Source organism: Sebastes umbrosus, chromosome 3 (assembly GCF_015220745.1).
Source record: "Sebastes umbrosus isolate fSebUmb1 chromosome 3, fSebUmb1.pri, whole genome shotgun sequence".
Taxonomy (NCBI): Eukaryota; Metazoa; Chordata; class Actinopteri; order Perciformes; family Sebastidae; genus Sebastes; species Sebastes umbrosus.
In genome coordinates, this window is record NC_051271.1 from 4,898,019 (window position 1) to 4,912,494 (window position 14,476).

The window sequence follows — 14,476 nt, forward strand, 5'->3', positions numbered from 1 at the left end:
GCGCCGCTGCATGCGACGCACTAATCTTGTCGGTTAACAGTTACTAATCGGCTAACGAGGGTTGGTTATCGGTTAAAAAAAAAATAATTGAAATTAGCATCCCTATATTTCTCGCCTTAAATGTTTTCAGAAACATCTTGTAGTGAACTGTTTGGCTGTAAAATGAGAAAGTTTGTGACCCTGCAGCCATGTTGAGATCTCTCGAGGAAATACCAAGCACCGCCCACCAGCCGTAGCCTTTCAAAGCCTGAAAACAGAGCCATGAGGAGCTGCAGAAGTCTAGTTATCTCTCAGAACACTTGAATTACAATATGCTGAAAGGTTATCATGGAAGTTTTGCCCAATGATGCCAAAAACATTCTGCCTACTGAAGCTTTAAGTGTGTTTTAGATTAGTTTGTTTAGCGATGATTGAAAATGAAGTATGAATCAGTCATGAGGACGAAGGGATGATTTGCTTGATACAAAAATGAGAAAATATTGCATTACTTAGGTGCCACTGAAACAGGGGAAAACCGTTTGTGATCAAACAGCTGCACGCACCAGCTTCTAATCATATCTGACCTTTTTAAAAAACGTGGTCTTAATTTAACATCAGAGGGAGGAAAGTACAGTGGTTTTATCTCCTTACAGTCATATCCCCTCCTTGCTTGTTAAAAGCCATTGTCGATAACAAACACAATTTTCCCGTGATAAACTGAGTACGACAGGGCAGCCTTATTGAGCAGTCTGCACAGAACTGTCTTTGTCTCTCATCTCTAGCGGGCCGGTTACAAAGCCGAGCTTCCCCCCCCGACGACTGAAGTCTGCGTTAACTAAACATTTTTTTTTCTCTTTATCCCCTTTTCTCTCCGCGAATTTGTGGTCGTGTGCAATCCTTTAACGAGCTCCATCTTTGACCCGGGTTGTATGTTTCCAGAGATGTCATGTCTTGTAAGTCAAGGAAAGACTTTAATGTCCACATGATTTAACATTAAAGGGAGGGATTCTAAAAGCGGGGCTCGGTGCCAGAGAGGTAATAATATCCCCGTAAATGAGAAATTGTAAATGCTAAATACATCCTACAGATCCTGGGAATAAGACTGGGAGCAATGCTGTGCATTGAGAAGAACTGAGAAGAACTGCATCAGCTGCCATCTTTTTCTCATTTTCTTTCTTTAAAATATTTTAAAACTAACTTTTACACGTGCATCCAAACACAAAGTATGATGTAACTGCTGAACAGGGATTTGACTAACTCTTCCCAAAATGAAAGCCACTATATGCTGCTTTTTGTGTTTACATTACACACAAATCAAGATTTATCTTTTCCCTCCAGCAGCTCAGCTCGTTTTTTTACTGTAAATTTGTTCTGCGTGTTTCCTGTTAAAACACATGACTTATGTCTTTATTCTTAACTTCAGATCATAAGGATGAAAAGAAAAAGAGAAGAGAAGGAAAAAAGAAACAGAGAAGGTCTTTGGCTTGTGACTGTAAGTGACATGCTTGCCACGGCATTGTTTGAGGTTTTTGCAGACCTGTAATCAAATTTGGGAAGGTTTGGAAACCTATCGTCATGGTGCGCTCTCCAAGACAGAATGATGTCCAGTAAAAAAAAAAAAGAAACACATCCACCACGCTGTGCTGAACTATGACTTTCTCAAAAAGAAATATGCCCCACGAAAGGCAATTTCCATGCACCATGAAAAACGTTCCTATTACAAATACAGTTGTTATGTCCTTAAATCTGTTTGTTTTGTCATATTGCTCCGGGCTTGTTTCTTTTTCAGGAAACCCTGCTTCAATTAAGTGTGATGGAACACATGTGTCCCTTATCGGGGGCCAACATCTTCTACTGTTTGCCTTTTTGAAACGACACCGGCTCCACGGGATAATTGGGCTTTAAAGGGGGATTCTCCCGGGGTGCCGCTCCTTGTGCCTGTCGGCGTGGATCAGCTGACGCCCGCCGCGTCTATAGACTTGTTATAAGTGATCATAAGTGGTTGTGCATGTAGTCGTAGCCGCGAGGATTACAGCCATCCCGGGAAGCAACTCTGTTTTATTTGAGAACCCCTGCAGGCAGACGGACACACAGACGGGCTGCTCCTCAGCGTGTGACTGAATCTGATCAAATTATACGGTTCATCTTTGAAGTTTAAATCGTGACGGTGATCGAAATGTTGACCACAAAATATAAAGTGCACAGGTACGCGTGTGTGTGTGTGTGGGGGGGGGGAGTTCTGTCTTTATTTGTAGGATTTTATATATCAGGATGATGATCACCAGAGCTCAGAGGTCATTTTTATACACATATACACACCAGTCAGCGTATGACTCAGCTGCTGCTCTTCACAAACAATCCTCCCCGCTTGACATCCCACAACGGGACCAGTGTTTACCGTTACGCTCCGTTTGAGTCACGTCATAAAAACAACAATTTGCAGGCCGTTACGTGAACAAAAGACTTCACAATAAAAGCTTGTGACAGCGAGCACTTTTCTTTGACTCAGAAGCAAAAAGGAAAAAGATAAAAGTTGATCCTCCCGGTTGCAGAGGATAGGTTCGCTCTCGGAGGCCATTGTGACGAAGACGGACCGAGCAGAATGGAAAATTGATTCCCTGCAATCATCTCCTGTCGTCTTTTGTCTACACTGCACCACTTTGGCCTCTACACTCCAATCATCCCTGAGCACCAACTGCTCCTTTGAACTCGCTTTTAACCCTTTTTTTGATTTTGTTTATTTCCTTATGTATGTTGTGTTTATCTTTTTTTACTTTCCAGTGACTTAAAAGCAGAAAATAAGGAACTCGATCGCTGCGTTGCACCGAATAACCCGCAAACACACATGCTTAGGCTTTTTTTTTCAAGATAATTTCAGCCAACTATGGAGATCTCCTAAAGCGCTCTGTTAATAGCACTGGACTTAGAATAAGATTTTACACCGGCAGGAGCGAGGAGCTGCCGGGGGGCTCAGAATAACCGTGTGAGCCATCAACAGGAAGAGTGTGCTTCATGACTACAGGCCAACAGCTTTAATTGGCTGTCTGCAGGAATTTCTGCTGTGGCAAACTAATTGACCCACAACTCCCTGGTGCTTTATCAACACGGGGAAACGCCACTGGGCCGATAACCAGCCAGCCTTGTAAACCAATCTATAACCAATGGCCAATTTGAAACACGTGTTATTGCCTATTTTACGACCGGTCCCCTCTTCTACTTGACTTGAGATGTTTTGGTCTGTAACAAGAACTTTTTCAAGTTTAGACAGCAACATTTCCTGACAAGTAAAGAGACTTCAGTGTATTTTAACGGGCTGTAATGTTGAAGGAATATACCTTTAAGTTGCTTTACCCTTTTACCTTAAAGGACCGGTACACCCAAATTGAGAAATAAGCGTATTTCTCTCACATACCTCTAGTGATACATAATCCAGCTGTGCAGATACTTTTGGTTTGAGATATCTGTCTCCAATACGATCAGAGTGAATGCTTTTCTTGTGGTGCTCACAGCTTTGGAAAATAAAACAACAGCAACATCTCTTTCCAGCGTCTCCGTTACTCTGGATAGGCCAGACACAGTTCTAGTTGTAACTTCAATACAATCAAGTCTGTGTAGGTAAGTCAGAAAATATGCTTTTTTGTAATTTGGTTGAACCAGCCCTTGACATTTAACCTCTTATTCTTTATTTGAAAGCATCTCCCAAGTTTGTTTTCCCTTTTGAATTACATCGCAGCAATTAAGTTTCTGCAGTTGCGTTGTGGGATCATTCCTTTAAAGAGCAAGTCTTTTTAAAAATGCTCAAAAGGAAATTCAGAGCATTTTTATTGCCTCCATACAGCTCTCAACATGACGACGGTTGAGCCAGGAGCTAGCAGCTAATGGGGTTAACAGCGCTAATAACGAAAACAACAGTGTTAACCTGAGGGGGAACCGGAGGGTGGGTGCTACGTTTCCGTATGAGCTCAAAGAGTCTATGAGCTAGCCACTAAGGCACGCTCACATGCACTAAAAGGCATGCACGGCCAGCCCGGCCATGTCATCAAAGTAAGGAGAAGCTCAGATTACAACACACACAGAGGGAGAGTGACTTCATTCTCTGCTCAGGTAGACATCACTCCTCTATATTTTTACATAGACAATAGTTGTTTGCTGCTATATTAAAGCTCTAGATGTCATATAAAGTATACAATTTGACTTCACTGTATAAAATGACCTGTGGTGACCTCTAGGATAATCACAGCCTCATGACACTTTACAGCCACAAACTAGAGACCTAGAGCATTCAGAGGACAATAAGCGGGTTTCTGAACAGTTTACACAACAGAAGTGTTCGCCATCCAATCGACGAAAAATTACAATTCTTGCAGAAAATCTCAAAATGTCAAAGTTTTTGATACCAAATCACAGCATGGCTTTTTCTATGGTGTTCCTCAAGGTCATGGTGTCTTAATGTGATATTTCGGAGGGATTATTTAGAATTTTTTTATCAATTCCCGAGTGGTATAAAATGGTTAAATTTAGCACCAAATCTGTGTAACAAATGGTATAAAAGAGCACAACAATGGATATCATATACTTCGATCATAATGTTCTAAACCTTTACACACTTTTATAATTCATTTTAAATAATTAATTAATTAATTCATGTTGATTTCAACTTGACACAGTGCTTAGCAGCATCTCAAATTAATCTTCAGGTTCCCAGCTTTCAGATGATGTACACCACTTCTATGTGACATCTACTGTTGACCTGCTACCTCCCCCTAAAGAACCCCTGTACCCCCCTAAAAAAGACAAAAAACAGGTCTGTTGTGGGTCTCAGAGGGTTAACCTGTTTTTCACAGTTTTGGAAACAACACATATATTTGGGGCACAGAGGAATACGATTTATCATGCTCTTTGTATACAGCTGTCACTTGTTAGTTAGTAAAATCAGTTCATTGTTTTTGTAACTATTATGGAATCGGTTTGCAAGTTAACAGAACTGGTGAATAGGTCGTACCTGGCCCTCTGATCCATGTTGCCTCTGCGTCAGTAGCGACACATTTGCACAACACATGCTGTTAACATGACGTGATGAAAAGCCACAACTGAAAGGCCCGGTGCGTTCTCACAGACCCGCTATTCACTTTCCCAATTGACTACAAAAATTATGCCATAAAATCTGTGAGTGAGTGTGACAGGTCCAGATCAAAACCAGCTGCCAATTAACTTAATGACTGAATCTATCACATTCAATTAGAGCCAGTCTATGAGCTGTCAATCCAGCCCTCGGCCCGCTCGTTAAACAAAAACACAGACGGAGAATGATCACTTTAGGAGGCATGTCTCTGTCTCTGTGATCCTTATCTGACGGGCCCTGCGTCCTATTTGAAGCAGTCGGCTCTGACAGGTCCCACGGATAAACCGCTGTATGAAAGGGGGTCACCCCAAACCTCTGGAATCCATCGTCAGCTTTCTGTCTTGCGCAACTGACAAATGGTTTCTAACAGCGTTCAGGAAGCTTTACAGAGGTATTCCCTGATGTGTGTCTGTAGAGAGAACAAGAGAAAAGTGGAGAGAAACAGAAAGTGAAAAAAAAAAACGAGATAGAAGAAAGAGATCTAAGTGAGATAAATGAACCAAAACAAAACAAAGAATGAGCACCACTTTCCCTCAATTGCCTCCTTACTTTGGCAAAGGGTCTACTGTAATCCCCCAGAGGAGCGGCTATCTGGCAGGAGTTTGCTCCATGGTCAGTGTCTTTAACCCCAGATGATAACACTTAGCCCGGCCATAAAGCATAGGCCCCTTTAACTGATCCATTAGCGTCCGATCCCTGAGAGTGGACCCGCTGGTGTCTACTGAAACTTACCAGGAAGCCTTGAAGGAAAACAGCGAGGCAGACATGCACTGAGATCAAAGACAACCCCCCACTCCCCGTCCCCCTCCACGTCCAGCTCTACGTCTGTCTATCTCTGTCTCTCCCTCTGTCTATATCTAAGAGGACGCCAATACACTTTACATTTCAAAGTGCGTCTTTTTCTCTCTGCTTTTGCCCTCCGTCCACAATAAGACCATCCTCACAAGAAAATGCTTTACGAAAATAGTCTCCAGAGAGGATCAATCCTTTTTTTTCATGTGTTTATTAGAGAGTCGACAGCAGAGAGACGACAGGAAATGATGAAAGAGAGAGGCAACAAAGGTCTCCGGGCAGACTCTAAAGCTGGGCATACACTGTACGATTTTAGCCCGTTTCTGGCCCGAATTTCAGCTTCGTCAGGCGTCGTTTGTCGTGCAGTGTACTGGGGGGGATCGAGGACCGATTAACTTCTCCCAACCGGCCGTTGGACAGTCGGATTAATTTCTGACATGTCAGGAATTTTGGTCGGCCGTCCACAAGCTCTCACACAGTTGAAGCAGAGCCAAGAGCGGATTCCCCAACGTCACTGCCTTTTTTAGCTACTTTTTTTTTACAGTAATCAGTAGGGATGGGTCATGATTTTAGATTTTTTGGATAGTCGTTAAATTATAAAAAAATCGACTAGTTTATGAGACTATCGTCCTGTCTTAAAGGGACTGTTTGTAACTTCTTACATGTATAAATCAATCTGGGTCGGTGTCCCATGCACGTTCATGTGTGGCTACGCTGTTCAGACAAGACTCTAACACAAACTACACGGACGCACCAAACACGCAAAGTTATATCTAGTGAAGCCAGCTTGCAAAACAGTGTTGGCCGCGGTCGGAGGACGCGGGGGAGACCGTAGCTTTGGTCTCCAGGACCGGAGTCTCTGCTGAACTCTGCTCCGCTGCCTGCCTGCCTTCACTCACACACCACGCTCGTTCTCACTCGCTCTCTCGCTCCACTCCCACGTGCATGCGCGCACACTACACACTTCAGAAGACTTCGTAGCTCTGAGAATATCATATTATTACTGCCAAGCAGGTGAAATATAGAGAAATATTGTGGTTTTAGCTGACGTGTGTCGCCTCACTGTTTTGAGCGATGCTCGTTCATGTCTATGTAGAGCGAGCAAAAGCGAGAGACGCTGACTTTCGTTGGCTTAACGGCCACAGGTGTTGCTGTTAACAAGCAATTTCTGATTCTTACATAGAGTCCCTTTAAAAGATATACATTTTTCCTCGTTTTAACCGTCGCAGGCGCTGGTAGTAACGCTACTACTGGTAAAACGTGTGTGGCACGTTCAGTTCGGCTCTTTTCTGTCAGCGCAGGTGTGTGTGTGTGTGTGTGTGTGTGTGTGTGAGGGTTATGCGTGATTATCGAATAGTATTTTTGCTTGGAATGCACATCCCTAGTAATCAGAGCGTAGCTATCACGATAACAATGTAGGCTACAGTAGATATAGCTAATAAACCGTAGCTACCTTACCTCCAATTCTCTCTGCAAAATGGACAAGCCATACTGTCCACATCTTCCTCGCCACTTGCGAGTCCATATAACGTTACGCCGCTGCCTCTTTTTTTTTGACATTTCAGCAGACAGGATGGCATAAATGATCAGACCTCTGCTAGCAAACAAACTACACCTGCCTCAGAGCTTTCAAATTAATCTGACAACTGTCGACAGCCAGAACGGCCCTCAGGAGCCGATCGTGTTTTTAAAATTGTTTTTAATTTTACATCGCAAACGATCAACTCGTTCAGTAGGAGCAGCGCCAGCAACGCCGTTTAGTGTTCATCATGGAACACGATCCAATGTCATTTCCGTACGATTACCGGTGCAAACATTTACTGTAAACTGCTCAAACTAAGATAGACATTTAATTTATTCTCCTTTATTGTCATACAACATCAACGTCAACAACATAAAGTAAATAGATTGTATTTAGGATCAAATATACTCTTGTCTAGACTAGAACAGTAGATATGTTCATTAGATTGTATATTGCTGTTTATTATATACATACACATATATATACACAACATATATGTATTATTTTTTTACCCCTATCAGGAGCTATAACCCCATAAATTATCATATCTTCAACTGTGCAATACTGACTTAACAGTGCAATAATTTAGTGCAATAATTCAGCTGCACAATAATCTGGTTTTATCTAGTTTATTTATACAGAAGATTTAAACTAATATTCTTATTTTACACTATTCATGCATTTATATTATTTGCATAGATCCTATTTTTCAGAATTATTATTTGTTGTTATATATATTTCTTATTTATATTTTCTCATGATTTCTCTATTTTTATATATTTATATTTATATTCTAGAACAGGATTCCCCGGGATCATTAAAATATTTCTGATTCTGATATTTATTTTGATATTTATCTCCTTAAAAGGAGGGAGGGAAGTTCGTCCCGAAGTGGTCGCTGTATTGAACCCCTCCACCTTAAAGAAGGAGCTTCATTGAGCTGTGAGTGTGACTACAAACAGAGTTCACTCCACCACGGAGAGGGAGTGTGTAGGGACCGGATTGGAATTGGGCCTATCTCTGCGTTTTTTCTTGAACTTCCTCCTCAGCAGCCTTTCCTCCCTTTCTCCTATCAGCATCCTATTTACCCCCTCTTCTCTCTCTCCTCCTCCTCTTCCTCTATCATCAAAACCTCTTCCTGTCCCTCCCGACATCCCCCACTGTGCTCTGTCTCTCTCCTCCCTGTCTTTACTACCAAAATCCTCGTCTCTCCCTCCCCCGGTGTTTTCAATTTAGCGCCACTATGAACCAGCTCAGATTGTAACGCTATCAATTAGTCAGCGACTCCAGCACGTTTCACTCGACGGGGCCGGCAGTGGGCTTTGGTGATTTACAGACTGCGAGGGAGATGTGAGGGAGGGATGTGCAGACATGGGCTGATATGGGTTTTTGAGGTCTGTGGGAACGGAGCCTATGCACCGTGTACCTTGAGGATCTGGTCCTGCGGTTTCAGGTCCCTGCAGTAATGCGGTGAAACCTCCAGAAGATGAAAAGGTTTGCAAAGGAAGAGAAGAAATGCAAAGGAAAGAGTAAAATGTCAGAGATTTTCTAGACGGCTAAATGCCTCTTTTCATACGTATCCGATTTCAACTACAGCTTTTTTTGTGCAAGAGAGCTGCATTCTTGTGACATGTTATGGAAATGCTTTAAGATAAAAAAACAGCAGGTATAAATACAGTATATTGATCTTGGATGTTGCTTTCAAAGGAAAAATGAAACTTATATCAACACGACACTTTTAAAAACTGCTAAGAGTGAGAGATCTTGTCTGTTTAGTGTATTTGTCCTAAACGGTAGATGATGTGATGTCACAAGGAGATATGTAAGGGATAATGTACAGGGAGCCGGTCATTGTTGTGAAAGAAACCCCGACAGGGCGATGCTGCACTCTTACTCTTCAGACTAAAACACTTTGGTCACATTTTAGTCATTTTCATCCTTCATAGTTTTAGTCAATAACAACTTAGTATTTTAGTCCAGTTTTAGTCAAAAATGTTTTCTCTTTTAAAGGGACTGTTTGTAACTTCTTACACGTATAAATCAATCTGGGTCGGTGACCCATGCGCACTCGCATCTGGCTACGCTGTTCAGACTCAGACTCCAACACAAACTACACGGAAGCACCAAAACCGCAAAGTTATATCTAGTGAAGCCCGTCTTGCAGACTGCCTCAGCCTCCCAACCACGGCCGGAAGGGAACAGGGGAGACACCGGACTTTTGGTCGGAGACGATAACGTTTCTTGCTGCGGAGCGCCGTCACTTCACAAGACACGGGAAACCTCTGTTGGTCTGGAGGAACTGCAGCATTTATTTTCTGCACAAACGTCCACTGTACATTCACTAGATATTCTCAGAGCTAAACTAACTCTTCCGCAGTGTGGAGTGTGTGCGCATGCACGTGAGAGGTGGAGCGAAAGAGTGAGAATGAGCGCGGTGTGTGAGTGAAGGCAAGCAGGCAGGCAGAGGAGCAGAGGAACAGAGTACAGCAGAGTCTCCGGCCCTGGAGACCAAAGCTACGGTCTCCCCCATGTCCTCCGACCGCGGCCAACACTGTTTTAACTTTGCGGTTTTGGTGCTTCATTGTAGTTTGTGTTAGAGTCTGAGTCTGAACAGCGTAGCCACAAGCGAGCGCGCATGGGACACCGACCCGGATTGATTTATACGTGTAAGAAGTTACAAACAGTTCCATTAAAATACATCTTTAATTTTTCCTGAGTGAAAACTCTACATACGCAAAACACAGTAAGTATCAGTATGTGGTGGGTAGTTGGGACAGCTGGGCAGGAGTGAATGTGTGTGTGTGTGTGTGTGTGTGTGTGTGTGTGTGTGTGTGTGTGTGTGTGTGTGTCTTTGTGAGTGAAACAGAGCAGGGGACCGGCCTGTTATGGGAGAACCAGAGGAGGGTTTGTTGGCTTGTCGGTACACACAGCCAATGGCCTGTCGCCTGTCACCGAGCCCCCGCCGTGTCTCTCAGTGTCTTCCTCTTAATTACCCATCATTCCTCTCGCGGCAAGGCCCCTCACAAATTACAGCGCATTGTCCCCCGCCGATCGGCCTGTCATCACGCGGCTCCACGTTTCAGAGTGCGGCTCATTGTGGACGGAGAGCAGAACTGGGGGGCCGGACACACACACACACACACACACACACACACAAACACACAAGACCTTTAATGTGTATCTGCATGCACACACACCGATTAATTTGAATAGACATGCATGCAACAAAACCATTAGTGCGTCCACACACACACACACACACACACACACACACACACACACACACACAGAGGCCAGGCCCATTAGCTCTGGTGCCAGCTGACTCTGTGACCCAGACGGTTTTCTGCCATGTCAGCAGGGCCAGATGACAGTGCTATGGTAGTAATACCCCCACACACTCACACTCACACACACACACAGATACACAATAGTGGCGAGCAGAGTATCATCGCTGTGGAGAATTAGACGTCTTCTCTGTCAATCAGCTGAATGAGTGCGTCGCCCCCGGAGATGAGCGGAGAAGAAGTGACCCCCTGTTTGTACCGCCGACCGACCGACCAGGTTGAGACAGAAACAGGTTCAGTGTTTCCAGCAGGTCACTTCTCAACAGCGTTGGGAAAAAGCTACGTGGGAAGTGTAGTGACTTTAGCTACCAGTTACTATACGATAAAGGAAGCTTCACTATACTGAAGTATACACTATACTTTTTTTTTACGATTTTGAAATACATTTTTTAATGCCAGAATCGATATATTTGCTTCATTTGAGTCTATTTGGAGGTAGAAGGAAGTTACCGCTTTTATTGTTGTAGTCTGAGTAACGTGATGTTGTGACGTCACATCCTTTCCGTATCCTTCAACCAAAACAAACAGCAGCCGGCCGCCGCGAGCTGAAACGAAAAAGCTGCATTCTAACTCTGTCATGGACAGGAAACGTTATCGTATTGCGGTCAAGCCAGCCGTCACTCTCATCTCCGTGGTCAACTCGGCTGACGCTACAACTGTAGAGCACCCATATACTGACATTTATGTTAAATGCATTCAAACGGCCCCGATGGAGCTGACTATGGATGTATAAAGAGAACGGAGCTGACGGGAGAGCTAGAGACGACTTTGGAGGAGTTAGAGGAAGTTTACAGCTGGCGGGCGGTGCTTGGTATTTCCTCAACTGATCTCAACGTGGTTGCCGGGTCACAAACTTTCTCATTTTACAGCTAAACAGTACACTACAAGATGTTTCTGAACACACTTGAGGAGAGAAATAGGCATTACATTAAACAGAATATTGATTTATATTTGATCAGCGCTGCTAGTTTGACCGTTTGGTCGGAGTTTGAGACCAGAGATCCAGATTTTTTTAGTTTTAGAGATCCAGATCAGCTCTGATTGGTTGTTTTCCTCTAGTCGGTGAAATCTTGCAGATGCCATTAGGAGCACCAAAGAACACAGAGACACATGCATTTTTTTTCAGATGACCTGTCTCATGCACTATTTACAGGATAAAGTGACCGTTTTATAAAAATAACTTTTTTTTAAATCATATTTGCGTTTCTACCCACTGCTGCTTTAAGCTCCTTGTTCCAATAGAACACTAATTTTAGATTAGAGTTAAGAAGATATTTTCACCAGTCAAACTATCATTTCTGTCACATTTGTACCCTCCTCCTGCTCACCTTGACGGGTTCACACAGACGCAGCGAGGAGGACGTTCGCCGTGACATCGTCCTTCGACTTCTCTCCCCCTCGCTAACAGATTGGCTGCAGCTCCGTTCATCTTGCAGGAGGAACTTTCAGAGCTGCTCCGAGCCGCCGTCTGCCAAGTTGTTGCATCAGCCGAACGCTAAAAACCTATTGAAAAACAAACACATAGTAAACTTTAATTGTAGGCATTTGCCTTGGGTATGAGGACTCGCAATTTTACTGGTTCTCTCTCTTATTACCTAAAATGCAGGCAAAACACTAATTAATAATCACTAGCATATGCTGGGTGAAGCGTGGAAATCTTTTACTGTGGCATTAGGTGCAAATGAGATTAAAAGTGCAGTAATGTCCTTCTATACAACATGTTCGCTTTAAAAACAGCAACTCTGATGGATTGTTTTTTCCTGAAATGGGCAAAAAATGTTACCAATTTTATTTTTAAATCACATTTAGAGTTCGTATAATCACATCAATATCTCAGGAAAACATTGTGCTTACGGTATCTTTGGCTAACCCTTGAGGCTCTTTCCTGCATTTGCACTGGAGATTTTGTCCTTCAGTGTTGCTAATATGACAAAAAAAAAGTGCCATGTGTATGAAGAATTTAGCGCCCCGCAGCTCCCAAACAAATACCTCTTAATTATAAGCAATTGGCCCTCCTTCCCCACCGACCGCTGACTGGGACACATGAAAGCGTCGGTAATTGTAAGAGTTGCTGCGTTTATGTGGGGTTGGGTGGTGGGGGGGGACTCAATGTGACGCGGCTGTAAAAAATAAAAATGGAAGGCTCTCATTGAATACAATGACTTCCTTCCTCTCTCTCACTGTATCACCCAAGCTGGGGGAAAAAAAAAAAATCTCCATTTGGCACTGATTAGGGAAGACGCAAATTTGAAGGAGGGGGCTCAGAGACCACAGGGGTTACACACATGTATCTGAAGCCACGACACTTCGGGCCCCCTCTAATTTAGATGTCTAAGAATTTGCTGTATGTGCTGCCTCATGCCAGTAAGTCTCAGCCTCACTGTAAATAAATGGCACGGGGCAGTGTGTGCAGTCACCCCCATTTGTAAGTCATTAAAATATTTTCTCGGTGACATATTAATTAGAGCGTTGCGTTCATGTCTTCTCGCCTGTGCAACGACGAGCGCTGAAGTTCTGCACGCTTGCTGTGTGTGTTTGTGGCTTCATTCATGCTGCATGATGTGATGAACAGGGACGAGATAGCTGTTCACACATTTCAACCATCTGTAACTCATCAGCTTATCATTTAAAAGACACAGATGACTCACACTGGAAGTTTAACTGCACTTTCTAACTAGCAAACAAGGCAGCAACACTGAGGTATATGATGCACTCACAACAAACTCAGACAATGTGGACCAGAAACCAAAAAATGAAGGTTTGATAATTTGTAATTTCAAATATATTATTTATTTAGTTCACTGTTAAAATATGCTTTCTGTAAATTGTATTCCCCAACTTGAAGGTGTAAATGTTTCAAAGCGTTTTCCACACTACTACGTACTCTCAAACTGAAGTCTGTTTATGTATTATTTTATTTTGCCGGCTATGGAAGTTTTCATTGGACTTTATTAGTTGTAATCCACAGAAGAAAATCCACAAATATGTATGTGTATGTGCATTTATGGGCCGCGTGACATTTGCAACTTCCCTCCTGTGTGGTTACGTAATTTTGTCCAAATGTGTTTTGTACACATTTGTGGATTGTCTTCTGTGGATTACAACTCATAACGTCCAATAAAAACGTCCATATCTGGCTCAAAAGTAGTCGAACTTAAAGTGGAAGTGAAGTGTTCAACCAAGTTAAGCCGGTTTACTTAATGGATTTCCACTCTAATTAAAATTTATATTACAAACATGACAAATGTCAGGATTTAGAAGAAAAAACAAGCTTTGTTTCATATTTCGTGGCAAGTGCGCCGCCATGTTGCAGTACTCTAGCCTGTGACATCATGAGAATGGTTGGCTCGGCTGAGTCACACAGATACAACAGTATAGAGAACTGTGAAAGACTGAGACTGGGGGGACACAGGACAGAAGAAAAACAAAAGAGGGGACACTATTGTATTGCTCCTGGATGTAAAGATGAGTTTTACAATGTTACAACCAAGGACAAAACAGTCCATTTCATAAACTGATGCTAAAACGGAGATCAGTAACGTTACTGCAGCAGCGCTGGCTATAGTGACACTGAAAGAGCCCTCCGACAGGCACTGAGTCCAGCTGCAGCTGACTGTCTCCCCATCTCCCGTCCTCTCCCCCTCTCTGATCACCTGTCTCTGTGTCCCCATCTCCCGTCCTCTTCCCTCTCTGATCACCTGTCTCTGTGTCCCCATC

The 14,476-nt window shown here is 43.2% G+C and overlaps 1 protein-coding gene across 4 annotated transcripts in view; it reads right to left on the reverse strand.

Moving 5' to 3' along the window:
- LOC119484636 (homeobox protein MSH-C-like) overlaps window positions 1–14,476 on the reverse strand; it is a 47,779-nt gene that overhangs the window by 28,938 nt on the left and 4,365 nt on the right. For 2 of the 4 annotated variants that reach the window (XM_037763609.1, XM_037763608.1), the window contains exon 2: window positions 12,088–12,262. The gene's annotated coding sequence lies outside the window, so the exon portion shown is untranslated. Of the gene's footprint in view, window positions 1–4,805; window positions 5,511–9,993; window positions 10,529–12,087; window positions 12,263–14,476 lie in introns of those variants that run through there. The other 2 variants (XR_005206056.1, XR_005206055.1) reach the window with 2 other exon arrangements.